At 41.1% G+C, this 13956-nt stretch overlaps 1 protein-coding gene across 1 annotated transcript in view; it reads left to right on the forward strand.

The window, feature by feature from the left end:
* The first annotated feature begins 4592 nt into the window (after positions 1-4592).
* LOC137258029 (uncharacterized) overlaps positions 4593-13956 on the forward strand; it is a 53267-nt gene continuing 43903 nt past the window's right edge. Inside the window, exon 1 of the mRNA XM_067795567.1 lies at positions 4593-4721. The gene's annotated coding sequence lies outside the window, so the exon portion shown is untranslated. The remainder of the gene's footprint in view (positions 4722-13956) is intronic.

The raw sequence follows: 13956 nt of genomic DNA on the forward strand, positions 1-13956 counted from the left end.
CCCAGGGAGACCAGAGATTTGGATTCTGGACTTGCTTAGTTTAGAGCTTTAGCATTGCAGAGACGACCAGTTGGTGGTGGAAATAATGTGGTTCAGGGACTGTGAGAAGACTGTTTAATTAACCCTGACACTTAGTCTGTGAAAATATATGTTATTGACTGATCCAAATGCTTCAATTTAAATTTAAAAGGAACCATATTGGATGGAAGATTAGGGAAATTTAGACGTGTTTCGTTAAGAGCTTTTGAACAGCAGACTACATTCAGTCACGGCGGCCCAGTAGGCGCTTGTGATTCAATGTCATATTATAAAATGATATTTTATCGGAATTGCAAAAAAAAAACCAAAAAAACAAAGGTTAGAGGGTTACCTTTTAGTTGCAAGAACAGACGAGGTCGCGGTGTCACTTTTAGCAGTACATGTAATCCTTTTGGGGGAATCGCATGTTTGTGCTTTACAATACCAATATTGAAATAGAAATTTAACTTTTTGATTGACGAGTTGATGCTGTGATAACTTGACCATGCCACATTACTACTTCTCTGTAGATTGGGTGAGTGGTGGAAGCGTTCATTCGAGATGAAAAGGGGCGGTTCCCGTGTTCGTTTCCCCACATGACCACGATGTGAGAAACCAATCTCATTAAATGATATGTGCTGGAATACTGCTAAAGATGGCGTAGAACCATACTCATCCTCTCGTTGTAATGGATGATATAATGTCTTCAAGGATGTAGGTGGCTAAAGATTGTGTGGCTCGTCATAGCTAAGACTGCGTTCGATTCCAGTCTTTCCTGATGTTCCTCGGCGTCGCATGCCTCTGATCCTACCAGAGGTGGCGCCGCATACCCGAAGGGAGATAACTACTATACGTCTCATATATTTGCAATACCGATAAAGAACGAATAAATATGAGTGGGTGTGTAACTATGAAACACGTTGTAATCACCATAGTAACAATTACTCTTCCGCCATTTCTAAAACTAATAAACAAAGCTACACCTCGGGCGTTTAAGCAGTTCCCCCGTTTTAAAAATCCATCTGCCAAACTTTCACAAATGAGGAATAAAAATTTAGAAGAAATCCTTTCCTAAAGCTAAATATTTGTAACTAATTCCAATACAAACCGACATCCCCTAGTGTTTTTTGTAAAACGGTAAACAAGTAATTACATTGACGTTTCCATCACTCCGAGACCATAGCAGTGAGGGAGAGGAATATAGTTAAGCGTTACGCTAGGCATGTAACTGCTCACAAACTACGCTTTGAACATTGAGTTAACGGTAAATCACCAGACTCTTGCCACCTGCGGTGTCTTCCGAATGTCATTTTGGACATAAAGCAAAGCAACTAGTTTAACTTTGCAATGAAAGGAAATATTTATTGCTGTTTCATATAACTTGTCAAGAGCTGCAATACGTAATTACCAGAGTTAGGTTGTAAATTTGATGGGGAAATATGTAGGTTTGACAAGAAGGAATGTGAACATATGTTGTCTAATGTTTCAGTAGGTTAGAACATGTTTACTTGATACATTAATTCAACTGTAATTATATTAAACTGATTTGTTTTATTCTAGAGTGAGTGAGTTTGGTTTTACTCCGCTTTTAGCAATGTTACAGCAATATGACAGCGGGGAACACCAGAAATGGGTTTCGCACTTTGTACCCATGTGGGAATCGAACCCGGCTCTTCGGCGTGATCCATTTGACTACCCCACCACCCCTAGTTATGTGGCTTGTGGTTATGTTCCTGTGTTCGTCCTCGAGGAGACTAAGTAGATCGGATGGTCAGATTCACTGATGACGTAGTACCGTACTCCCGATGACGTGGATCGTTTTTCACAAAATTTATCACCGGACTGTCTGGTCCATACTCGATTATTTACGCTCCACCCCACGTAGTTGCAATGTAATTGAGTGCGGCCTAAAAAAACAAACGTGTCGGTTAAGAGTTAGAAACTCCACATCAGCCAAAAGAAACAAAAGAATCACGAAGCCTATCATCCGAGCATGTAATAACTTCCGGTCAATATCCGGACAAAACCCCACGGACAATGTCATTTTGTATCCCCCTGAACACCCACCTGTAAACGTGTAACACGGACACACACCAGCACCCAGTTATGAGATGGTATGGCAGGATCGACCTGTCGTGCAAAGCACAGCTTGTTAAAATATGGCCGTCTGTTTGGGCAATTATGGATATTATATCTGACCGTGCTGGCACACTTTGATCTCGTCTCGTAAAAGGCGACTGCAATAGCCACGCGCTGTGGAAACTAGGTTTTAATGGACGAGGAAGCTCCATTGAATCGCCATAAGATCAGCCTGAACACTTTCCGTTCATGTAACGTCAATATTCAATGAAACGTTCATTAACTTCTAGCGTCCAAGGGAGACAACTCTTTAACGTTACGTTTGGAATCCCAGAATTTCCAAAATGGCGGTCAGAGGTAAATATAGAACCTGATTTTACACTTTATCAAGAGCTGGTGCTGTTATGATATGGACGCCGACGCTTGGGTTGAAAACGCGAATGAATACAGTTTTGACCGTGTTGCTGAACGAAATCTCAATAACCGTGGTCTCGAGTTGAAAGGTAATTAATTTTGTTAATCGATGTCCCCTGTTGGCTTTGTTTAGAATCAAAACATGGCGGCAAATATGTTTGACCATGTGGTATGTCCATAAAAAAACTAACTTTGTTTTGTTAGAGGGTTTGAAATATTATGGTTGAAATTTGATATGTTGGTGGAAACAATGTTTTACCGCCTCGTAGATAGACGCTGACACATACGCGTATTTATCTAAGGCATGATGACGGTAACATTACCATGATCCGACTTGGATGGTCACATAAATGTTGGGATATTGTAATTACTTTTCAAACTGGTGTAAGTGATACTTAGGATATATTAATCATATAGTTGTTCAACTTTGTGTTCGTGCGTTGGTAATGATACGTTATATAATGTGTAGATATTTAGTACCATACGCATACAGTAGATGCTCTATATGTTAGCATTGTTAATGATTATATCTGGTATCTTCTTTTCAATAGCCGTCATCGAATGAAGAATTTGAACTTACACGTCTGTAGGCATCAAATATATGGATATTACTTGATTGGGATGCAACCTAAACTTGTAGCGGTGTGTGTCATCTTTGCAGTAAGACTCGGAATTATGATTAGTCTTTCAATATATAGTGAAAGCAGTGAAAACCGGCATCTGTCCAACCCGGCAAGTTGTCAACATTTTCGTAAAATCTCAGTCCCGTTCGTGGCTTGTACATTCATCATCAGCTCTACAATCAGGTACATTGTTTAAAGCGCATTATTTCTTCAGTCCCAGTGAGTGCCGGTTTAGACAGCCTCCGCAGTATAAGTTGGACAGAAACAAACAATTCCCAGTCAGACAGAAACAAACAATTCCAAGTGAGATGGGATATCCAGAACCCGGTGAAACCTGGATTTATTCATTTAGGGCTTTAGTGCTGGTATTGAAGGAAGGGCGGGGTCCAGGGACACCAATGCATGCAGCCCCTGTATAGATAACGTGTGCACTTAGTAGTGTACGTTGTCACTATGATTCTCAACACTACATTGTTTGATGAACTGTTTGAAGACATGCGAGCTACTGAGGGTTGAAGAACATTCCACAGAATTTCAGTGTACACGTCTAATGGGTGTCTTACCGGTTATGACCGCAATACACCTCCGGTATAGGTATACTAGGCCTTCCTTTACTAGCGTAGGGATACAAGATGGCTACAGAATGAAACGTACCATCCATTCATCTCCATGCGTAATACATTTAACACAGTTCAAACGAAAACCCCAAGCCAAGCAAACGGTAACAACTTTAAAACCATAGGAAAGTGAGCATCGACCTTTTTGAAATTGTCCAATAGAACACATGTCTCAAATTTGACCACCCTACACGTAAAATCAGTGGTGTCGATAGTGGCGCCATAGCTTCACATCTACCACCTCAAACTCAGGATAATCTTGTTAACTGACCTCCAAAAAAGAGTGGGTCACGTATTTTCCAGATGCAATGAAAATGTAGAACCCTCGATGGTCGAAGATGGAATAACCCGGATTCAATCAGAGGCAATCCTCACTCACAATTCGGATTGTCCGAACACAAAGCTCTGCCCATATGCATGTGTCCATTTCTCAATGATGTTAAAAACTTTGAAGGTACATCTGAGTATAGTGTTCTATCCATCGAGACAACTCGCCCCAACAATGGGTTAAACCAGACACCATATGCCGGTATATGATCTCTGGGTATACCCAAGGTAAGCCTCACGCCAGGACTGTCCAAATCCAAAACTCTACCCATATGTCCATCTATCAATGGTGTTCCAAACTGTGAAAGTCCATCCGAGTATATTGCTCTGCTCAGCGAGACAGCTCGTCGCTCATTAATTAACCATCCACCCCAATTCCCAACTGTTAACATTGCTTGTTCTGGATACCCGTCTGGCTTTCATGTCCTTATAGACTTTGTGACAACAAGGACAGGTTGCACCATCTCTGCCGCTCACGATGAAATAGATCCATGTAAATTACAAAATGATTAGCCAATAAAGTCGCGTGCCGCCGTCAGCTGGTGGTTCGGGAACAGCGGAGTATCTTCTATAGATTCATTAATTAACAGGCACTTGTTCAGCTCGGACCAACCACACACTGGGAGCTGGCTTCTCGTTCAAGGTAGGCAAAAGTTTGATGGTCACTTGAGGCACCTAGGAGCTAGAGAAGGGGTTCCGATTGGTAACTGTTGGTTCCTTGTGTTGTTAGCAGCAGGAACCGGTCGGATGCGACTTCATAAAGATGAACTGCTTGTCATCTGAGTAAATGTACTTTTGTTGTGTCGTTTAAACTGTATCACTTACACTTATTGACGAAGTCTTGTAGAATGTCGGAAACGTTGGGCAATTAAGTGTGTCGTTTCTTAACTGTATCACTTACATGTTGGCCAGATCTTGCCCAAATTGCGAACGTTTGGTGTTTAGCCTTTTGAACAATATCAATTTTGGAACGGGAAGTTTGTGCAGAAAGTTGGAAAGTTTGGCATTGATGAAACACGTCGTTTATAATATTGGACACTTCATCTACACAGGCACACATTAATGTTTTCTCTGTTCGAATATATCAGGTTGCTTGCATTGTTCCTCATCTAATTGTTTCGTCTCGTGAATTTCTTGTTTAAAAAGAATTCTTGCCATGGAAGTGTTCTGTCTTTCCAACCTTTTCATAGCTTTATGTAGCCATTTGAAAATATTTGTTGAGAGTCTCCCCTGTTAAACATATCGATTACCTATTCATGTTTATTCAGATGTTAGCCATTTAAGCGTGTCCTCTGTTAAAACATATCAGCTGACTATTCATGTTTGCGAAAATGTTTGTAATTTTTAGTTTTTTTCTTCCGTTACAAATACACACCATTTTTGTTTACGTAAATTTGTAAAGTCATTGTTTAATCCAATAACTGAAAATTGAAGCGTTTACATGAAAGATATGTGAATGTTTTTTTTTATTGTTTCGGGTTTGGTTTGGTTTGGGTTTTTTTTTTTATACAACACCACCCGGTTAATGAAGCTATGTTTTGTGCCCAGTGTAAGCTGGTTCTTGGAAAATCGAGACTGGTTGTTTTCTGGCATTGTCGCCAGAATGTCTGGTATTTTACCTTTTTTTTATTAATGAAACCATACTGATCGAGTATTACTTTAGACAGAACGAGGATGTGACTGGCATCTTTCATTGTGTTCACTGAGCTATATACTGAATTAGGCATTGATATACCGGACGGTCACTCTGTTCTTTCAGTTTGCAAAGGTCTGATATAAGAATTAATAATTTTCACAGAAATGGAATGATAAAACTTTCAGACTTTTTCCTCGGAACACTTGACCACCAATAAATACGTCTAATGGAACTGGTTATGTTTCAAATGTCTCTGTATTTTATTTATTCATCATTCAAGGAACTGCGTATTTACTATTGAAAGATGTGATTCAGGTGAAGCATGTAATATGTTTATTTCCTCAAGTATAAACAAACGACCTCGTGGAACACTTTTCTTTGTCTCTGGGACAATACGATCATATGAGGCGAAAATGTTGAAATCCAATTCTAAATCTGCCATGACCCCAAGTTTCAATTTCAACCGGTATAGAACACATGTCTATACGTAGAACAGGTAGAATCAGTCAGTGTTCATATCTAAATTAATTGGACGTTACACAGCAGTGCTGGGATGATATTTCCCGATGAGTGAGGGAGTATAGTTTTACGCCACCCTTATTCAGCAGTATTCCAGCTATGTCACGGCGAGGGACACCAGAAATGGGTTTCACACATCGTACCCATGTGGGGAATCGAACTCGGGTCTTCAGCATGACGAACCAAAGCTTTAACCACTAGACTACCACACTGCCCATTTCCCGACGAAGAAATAACCCATTTTAATAACACCGAAGGGAATACCCTTTTTGGATGGCACATCCTCATCATCCCCATCAACAGGAGTGATTGAGTTTAGTTTTACGTCGCACTCAGCAATATTCCAGCTTTATAGCGGCGGTCTATAAATAGCCAAGTCTAAATCAGACAAACCAGTGATGAACTGCATGAGTGTTGGCTTGCTCATCTGGCAACCGATGACATGTGTCAACCAAGTCAGCTTTCCCGAGAACCCGATCGCCTCTTATGTCAAGCATAGGTTACTGAAGGCCATCATTCTAACCCGGGCCTCCATGGGTCACATCTTCAGGAGGCTTAGATATTTTAGGTATAGAATATTTCCGTTTCATTACTATGGTTGGACATTAGCGCCATGCTGACGTTACGAAGCCCTGGCCTCAGAGACGGTTATACTGAAGTTCAGAAGGGGTATTGTTTGAGTGTTAGAACTAAATTGATTAAAATATACCTCATGTGATACTGTCACTTTGAATTGGAATTTGATTGACAGTAAAGCAGTTATTCTAATATGGCTTTGATAAGACTCTATTCTATAACAGTCAGTAGAAGCTGCGTGATGACCAGGGGGCATGTGGTATGTGCCTCTGCTGCGGAGGGTTTACATTGTTGACGTTCTTCACCATTATTTGACGAGTGTGTGTGTGTGTGTGTGTCTGTGTGTCTGTGTCTGTGTGTGTGTCTCTCTCTGTGTGTGTCTCTCTCTCTCTCTCTCTGTCTGTGTGTGTGTGTGTGTGTGTGTGTGTGTGTGTGTGTAGAAGGGGACATTGGCTTAGTCTCTGAATATATATAATTTTGATAGTAACAAACAAACCGATTTTAATTGGAAAGGAGCCCCAGGGAAACCAGAGATTCAAAACCTGAGGAAATCTAGACTTGCTTCTTTTAGGGCCTTAACACTGCAGATTTTTTTCATGATATTTGACCAGGCCCATCAGGGTTGTTTACTGTTATCGTGGTCCCAAAGACACACATTCTTGACAGTGACGTAAAGTATTAATAGATACATACCGAATACTGCCAAGGCGTTTATAGTGTTAAATGGCTTACATTATTAGGTATTTCGCAGCCATGCACAAATAGTGTTTGCCATATTTGTTTGTTCACCAATTCATCTCTGTCATTGTTAGAGGCAAAATACACCAGTGGAAAATATTTGAGTCGTTTGCATTTTTTTGGCATAGTTTGCATCATCGGATGTTCAGATAGAATTTAAAAACGGTCTACAATTGAGCCCAAAGAAATCACACCGCATGTGCGTGCATTAAATTATAATAACAAGACGAACGAAGAATGGATTTTCTTAGTACATGTAACTGTCCACGAAATGTATGTCCGCAAAATAGAAATCTGAAACTGAAACCGTTACGTGTTGTAATGAAACATCTGTCACGGTTATGTTCGTGATATTTGATCTAGAAACTTACAATATCGTCACGTTGGCAAATATTAGCATCGATTATACACTCAAACACCAGCAAGCCGTCTCGATCCATATGTCCAGTGTGATATAATATTGCATAGATCTAGTACACCCTGCCAGAAGTTGTCCGCCATTAGTACCACAATCCCACAATCCAGCCGTCACGATGACGTCATCATTTTAATGGCGGAGTTACATAATCCAGACCAGCTGAGATTATCTCAAGTACCAGACTCTCGGACGCGGTTCCTGCGTCCTGAGTTCACTTTTATGCTCGGATCAATTATTGTCTCCCTAGGGAGACGGCTCTGTGTCTCTTCCCTGCCTCGGACACGGCAAAAACATGGCCGGGCTACACAGAGGGCACTGTTTGTATTGATGGTCACGTGGTGTGTGAACATGGCGGAGTGGTGCTAGGATGGTGTTTTGTCTCCAGCTATGACTCCCCCAATTTTCTCTCTTCAAACTGAGCGAAGTTAATGATTTAGGCGTTTTGGAGACGGCGAGGTGCCTTCGAGGTGTCTGACCGTGAACAGTGTGTTTGTGATCAGCAGAGAGCGTGTAATACAGCGATATGTCACATCAGAGATAGCGTGCACTAATGGCTGATGGCTGCAGCTGTTGGCGTCGAAAAACGCCATGACCCAGTATGATCCACCGTATGATCATTTATTCTTATGTCAGAAACAACCGCAGCAGGGCGTGGAGTCATCCTACAGATGACATCCTTACCAAACCAGCTTGCTGACAGGTTAACCTCTTTGGTCATGTGGACAATGCGTCCATTTGGTATCAGAAGGTCCATGGTTCGAATCCCAGCACGGGACTCGGACATTTTATGGCCGCCACATAACGACAAGACATCGTTAACAATTATGTGTATGTTCCACCGAAAGCAGAATCCACTGTAAGGTTCCGATTAGTCATGCGCATGTGTTAATGAATCACTGTGCAACAGTGACGACTCCAGCAGTCCGACCCATAGGTTCCTCATGTCAGCCGTGAGCAGTCAGTGTCAACACCGGGCAATATCTAAAATATGATCTCTGTTATATTTAGGAAACGATTAATATCGAGAATTGTCTACAGCCTAACAGGGTAAGCATTCACTGGAGAACTTTAGAGGAACAAACATGATAAGGTCGCTGTCTTCAGAGTTTTTTTTTGTCACTATTGTTTTGTTGAAAACCTCAAGATATTGAAGCCAAATATACTGAAAAATAAAAGGACACCTAAATGTATTCAAAGTATAGTTATAAGGTTCACATCATGAAAGTCCTCTTTTGAATCCGGTTTCTCCTATCTCCACGTTATTGCCTCACAAGGCTCTCATCCATGGCCTCTGACTACGCCGATGCCAGAAACTGAAGCCCAACGATTAATGTAGGTATAGATATAAGCATAGGCCTCGATGAACTAACGCTTAGTCGGAAAATATATAACAGTCGTAGGAAGAAACGATTCCATTTAATCGGGTGATGACACCCAAATCAGGGTTGGGAGGAGAGAGATTCGGAACTTAACGAAAATTTGTTCTGGCTTATTTAATGATTCTGCGTTAGAGTATAGGGCTGGATGGAACTGGAACATGTTGCTCGGACTCTGTGAGGCAGGTTGTTGTTGCCATGCTCTTGCGAACCATAGTGATAGTGTAGCTCAGTCGATGGAGCGTTCGCTCGAAAGACTGGGTTCGATTTCCCAAATGGCTACTACACCGTGCGATGCCCATCGTGATACGGCTCAAATAACGTTTATTGCTGAAGGCGATGTCAAACCTAACGCAATCACTCACTACAAGCGGTTACAGATATTTGATTTCCAACGGAAAATGACAACTGTCTTTTGAATCGTGCTCTTCGCTTATTTAAGTCGTTTTGAAAAGGTTTGATTTACTGATGAATTTACGCTCTGAAGCCCTGGTAATATTTGTCTTCAGCTTTCCCCCCATTTCATGTTGCCCCGATGTACCGATTTATTTTAAATTGGATGATAAACTGTTTTAGCTATGTTCTCGCACGACCTTAAATTGATATTTAAGTCCGCAGTTCACAAAGGAGATGTAAATTGTTTCTCGTCAAAAATAGATCCAAAAGCGTTAGTTTTGTTAACAATTGTGCGGAAGAATTGGACGAATGTTCAAATGTCGCATGTAATGAGCTATATAATTGGCACATCCGCGATTATTATGGCACGGGATGGTTATGTATTCCTACACTCACAGAACCTAATATTTCCGTTTGAAAACATCATTTTGAAGAAAAGGTACTGTCATGAAGAGTATTTCACCTAAAAGACTCGAAATTGGAATATGTCTATCATATTCTCGCCTCTTCAAATCGCTTTCATCTCTCTTCGAGGCGTCCTCTCACAGAAAGTTCCTGGAGGAGGAGGATCATTACTGCCTAGCGTTTATTGAGCATCTGAAGAGAAGTGCGTTCCATGCAAAAGCTGACCACTCAAAAACTCCCCTTCGGAATAAACGCTTTGCCTCGTGGCGAAGCACGTGCCGAAAGTGATATTGTCTGTTTAAATGCAACAATGGCAGGGCGAAAGGTTAAAAACTTAATTTTTAGGTCTCATTTCGGTGTAGCGAGTGTCTGTCGACATATGCAATGTGGTAGTCTTTAAGGGGGAACAGATGTATCGTACATATCTACACGTGTTTATTTACTTATTCTTATCATCAATCTCGGACCACGCTGATATGACTTGCCATTGTTTAGAGTAGCAGCATTTTGTGTATATAGCTAAATGTAAGAGTATACAAAAATACTCTTTCGTTGGAGCGCTGGCGTTTTTTACGTTAAAACACCGTGCACTTCGTGTTTCACAGAAACTTTTTCTTCTCCACATGGGATTGTAACAAATCTTTTTTCATTAGCCTTCCATAGATCTGTACTTGAAGTTATTATTGAAGGAAGAAATCGCCCACGAGTGAATTCCAAATTTCTTAAATTTTGAAAGCCGTTTCTTTCAAAAGTGATTATTGGTGTTAAGCGATTGAAGAATTTATCTCTTTCGATTTCCGAAACAAGAACGGTGGAGGTGGGGCTAGACAGATGCATATAGTTTGTAATATATAATATTATGTAATTTTGACAGAAACGAAAACACTCCATATACACTGGAAAGGAGTACGAGCGAGATGGGCCATTCAGTACACGCATAAAGAATATCTAGACTTCATGCGCAGACAACATTAAAGCAGGGAGGGAGAGAGGGAATATTGTTCAACGCCGAATCAGAAATGTTGCAGCTATTCGCTGCTAGGGCTGAACCGAAGGGGAAATAGCACGCGTGAGATGGACCATTCAGTACATGAGGAATGTCTAGACTTCATGTGGAACCATAGCATTAAAGCAGGGCTGAACGGAGTGAGTGAGTAGGGGAATACTGTTTCACGCCGTATCAAAAATGTTGCATCTATTCGTTGCGAGGGCTAAACCGAAGGGGTAATAGTGTGGCTCAGAGTCTAAGACCAGTGTGCGAAATAGCTTCCAAACTTTCCGAGCCAGTCGGGCTAGCTTTGTCTGAATGTTACTAACCCACAAAATAATTCACTAGACCGAAATTTGAAAATGGACACGGGGTGCATCATGAAGCTGTTATTATGGTGAACATTTTTATCATGCCAGTTAGATCATGAAGTAGAAGAAAAAACCTGATAAGGTAACAAACTTGAATAGCATTCCTATTACTTTGAAAATCATCCTTTTCACTGTGTCTTTGAAGGCCGTGGTTGTAGCATGAAAGCACCTGTCCATTTCAATATCTTTCTTACATATCATCATTAGGTCATTTCTATTACCCAGCATTGCAAGTAATCGAGTCAGGATCCCGATCTGCTTTGGGAACGTCACGAGTTGTCGTAAATGTATACATTGTCATAGACTTTATGCTACGAACACTTTGTGGATCAAGCCCCACTTACCATCCCATGTTGGACACCATGAGCAACGATTTACGCGTCTTGGATACGATGACATGCGTCAATCATGTCACCGAACCTGCCAGTCCGATCCGTTTGTCGCCTCTCTCGACAATCATGGCTTTCTGGAGACCAGTTCTACAGCCCCTATCTTAACGATTTCTTCTCAAGAAATGCCACGTGCGTAATAGAACCCACATGCAGGTGCGTGTGTTTCATACATATAAATATGACCTTATGTGCGTGTAGTATATAAGAAGAAACTCTCCATTGTTACGAGCATGTATAAGCAAATAATGGGCATCGTACATCTCCCGTCCGGCTTGGAGTAGCCATGTGACATTTGGTGAAGATGCTTGGTGGAGACACGTGGCCCCAAATCTATACTGAGAAGAGGGGATATTATACTATGCTGGGGGAGTAGGTTAACAACTGGAAACGGAAAAGGTTCCTGGGATTGCTAAATGGCAGGTTTGAACGGTTCTTAACTCTTGAGTTTTTAATCTACTGCAGAGCAATCACAAGTCGGATTAGTCTGGCAGACAGACCCTCCGACAAAACGCCCATGCACGGCTAGAATATGGCAAGTCTAGGTTTCCACGGTTTCAGTAAAACATTTATCATTCATGAACCATATTTTTCTGTAAAATATATTTATTTCAGAGACAACATTTTAGTCTTTGGTCCGATGTGACTTTCAAGTTTAGTTGGGTAGAACTTTTGGTCACTAGAGGCAGATTTTCATAGAAGGCACAAGGCCACATAGTATTTGCATGTGTTGTGAATACTTTGGCTGGTAGAAACATAAAACTATGTGTAACTAAACAGATTCCAAAATAGATATATAATACGGTAAATAATGGGTTCAACTCGTAGGGTGCCTGAAACCCAGGACGGAAGCCTGTTTTCTGTGACAGGTATATTTTGGAGAGAAAGAGCGGTTAAGTACAATCTCATTAAATGGCGATGTTAGTTCTAGTTTTTGACCATATGTTGGGGCAGCGTGCATCATGATATGATTTTAATTGTATTTGCTTTTTATCTTTTACGTAGTGGGGGTGCGGGGTGGACCAGTACTGACAGTTCGTTGAAGAATATATGCTTTATTTATTAACAACATATATTAGCTCATTGATGTAAGCAGGTATCATTTTTTAAATTGGTCTCGTGGCCAATGGGTATTTTACCAATAATAAAATAGTTTCGTGAAGCAAAAATATTGTTCTTATACATACTTGCCTGCCAATGAGGCAAAGCAGATCGTGCGTTTGCATGACACGAATAAATTCAAAGTTCAAAGCCCCTATAGGTGATTCATAATCGGTGTAGAACTTGTTTAATCTCCGGCAAAGTATGAAACCCAGGCGTTCCTCTTTATCATGTGTCCAGTATTCAGGCTTGTATCTGCTATATTTAAACAGGGAGAGTCTGACGAGTAGAGTATCCCTGATTTAAATGAAATTGGATGATGGCTGTTTGGCTGGAAGTTCGCTCTATCAACGAAGTATAATGCATTTCATTTAGTACAAGAACTAAACGTCATTTACGAAGCACAGGGAACAACACCGTCTGAAAGGGGTTCCCGAACCCGCGTCAATCCACGTGCTTCGGGCAAGCACGGAATACAGTATTATACTGTTACGCTATATCTTAAAAGCATTTCTTCCCAGAAAACCGGTTCGCCAATGACATCAAACACCATAAGAGGAATCCTAATTATGTTTACGTCCCTTTCACTGAGAGCTAGTTCCTTCCATATTATTTGGATAAAATTCAATCCTCTGTATTATGCTCCCTGTAACATTTGCAAGAAAAGCGTAAAAAATCCACCACTTTCGACGCCGTGTCCCTTCTGACGTTGGTTCGAACAATAGGATTTGACTTGAGCAAGCTATTAAGATATTGCTGATCCCCTTTCCAAATTCCTGACTCGGAGCCGAGATGACAATGCTTATGGTCTTGTAACGAGAGATAAGACACGGCGCTTAATACCGACTTAGAGTCATAATGATAACAGCTAACATAATTCGATAGTTCCTTTGCCGCAAGGGACGGCTCCGGGAACTGGTGGCCTTTCGCTGTCGCTTTCACTCTCTTCTCGTTGTAATTAGCAT

This window comes from Haliotis asinina, chromosome 12 (assembly GCF_037392515.1).
Source record: "Haliotis asinina isolate JCU_RB_2024 chromosome 12, JCU_Hal_asi_v2, whole genome shotgun sequence".
In the NCBI taxonomy this organism is placed as follows: Eukaryota; Metazoa; Mollusca; class Gastropoda; order Lepetellida; family Haliotidae; genus Haliotis; species Haliotis asinina.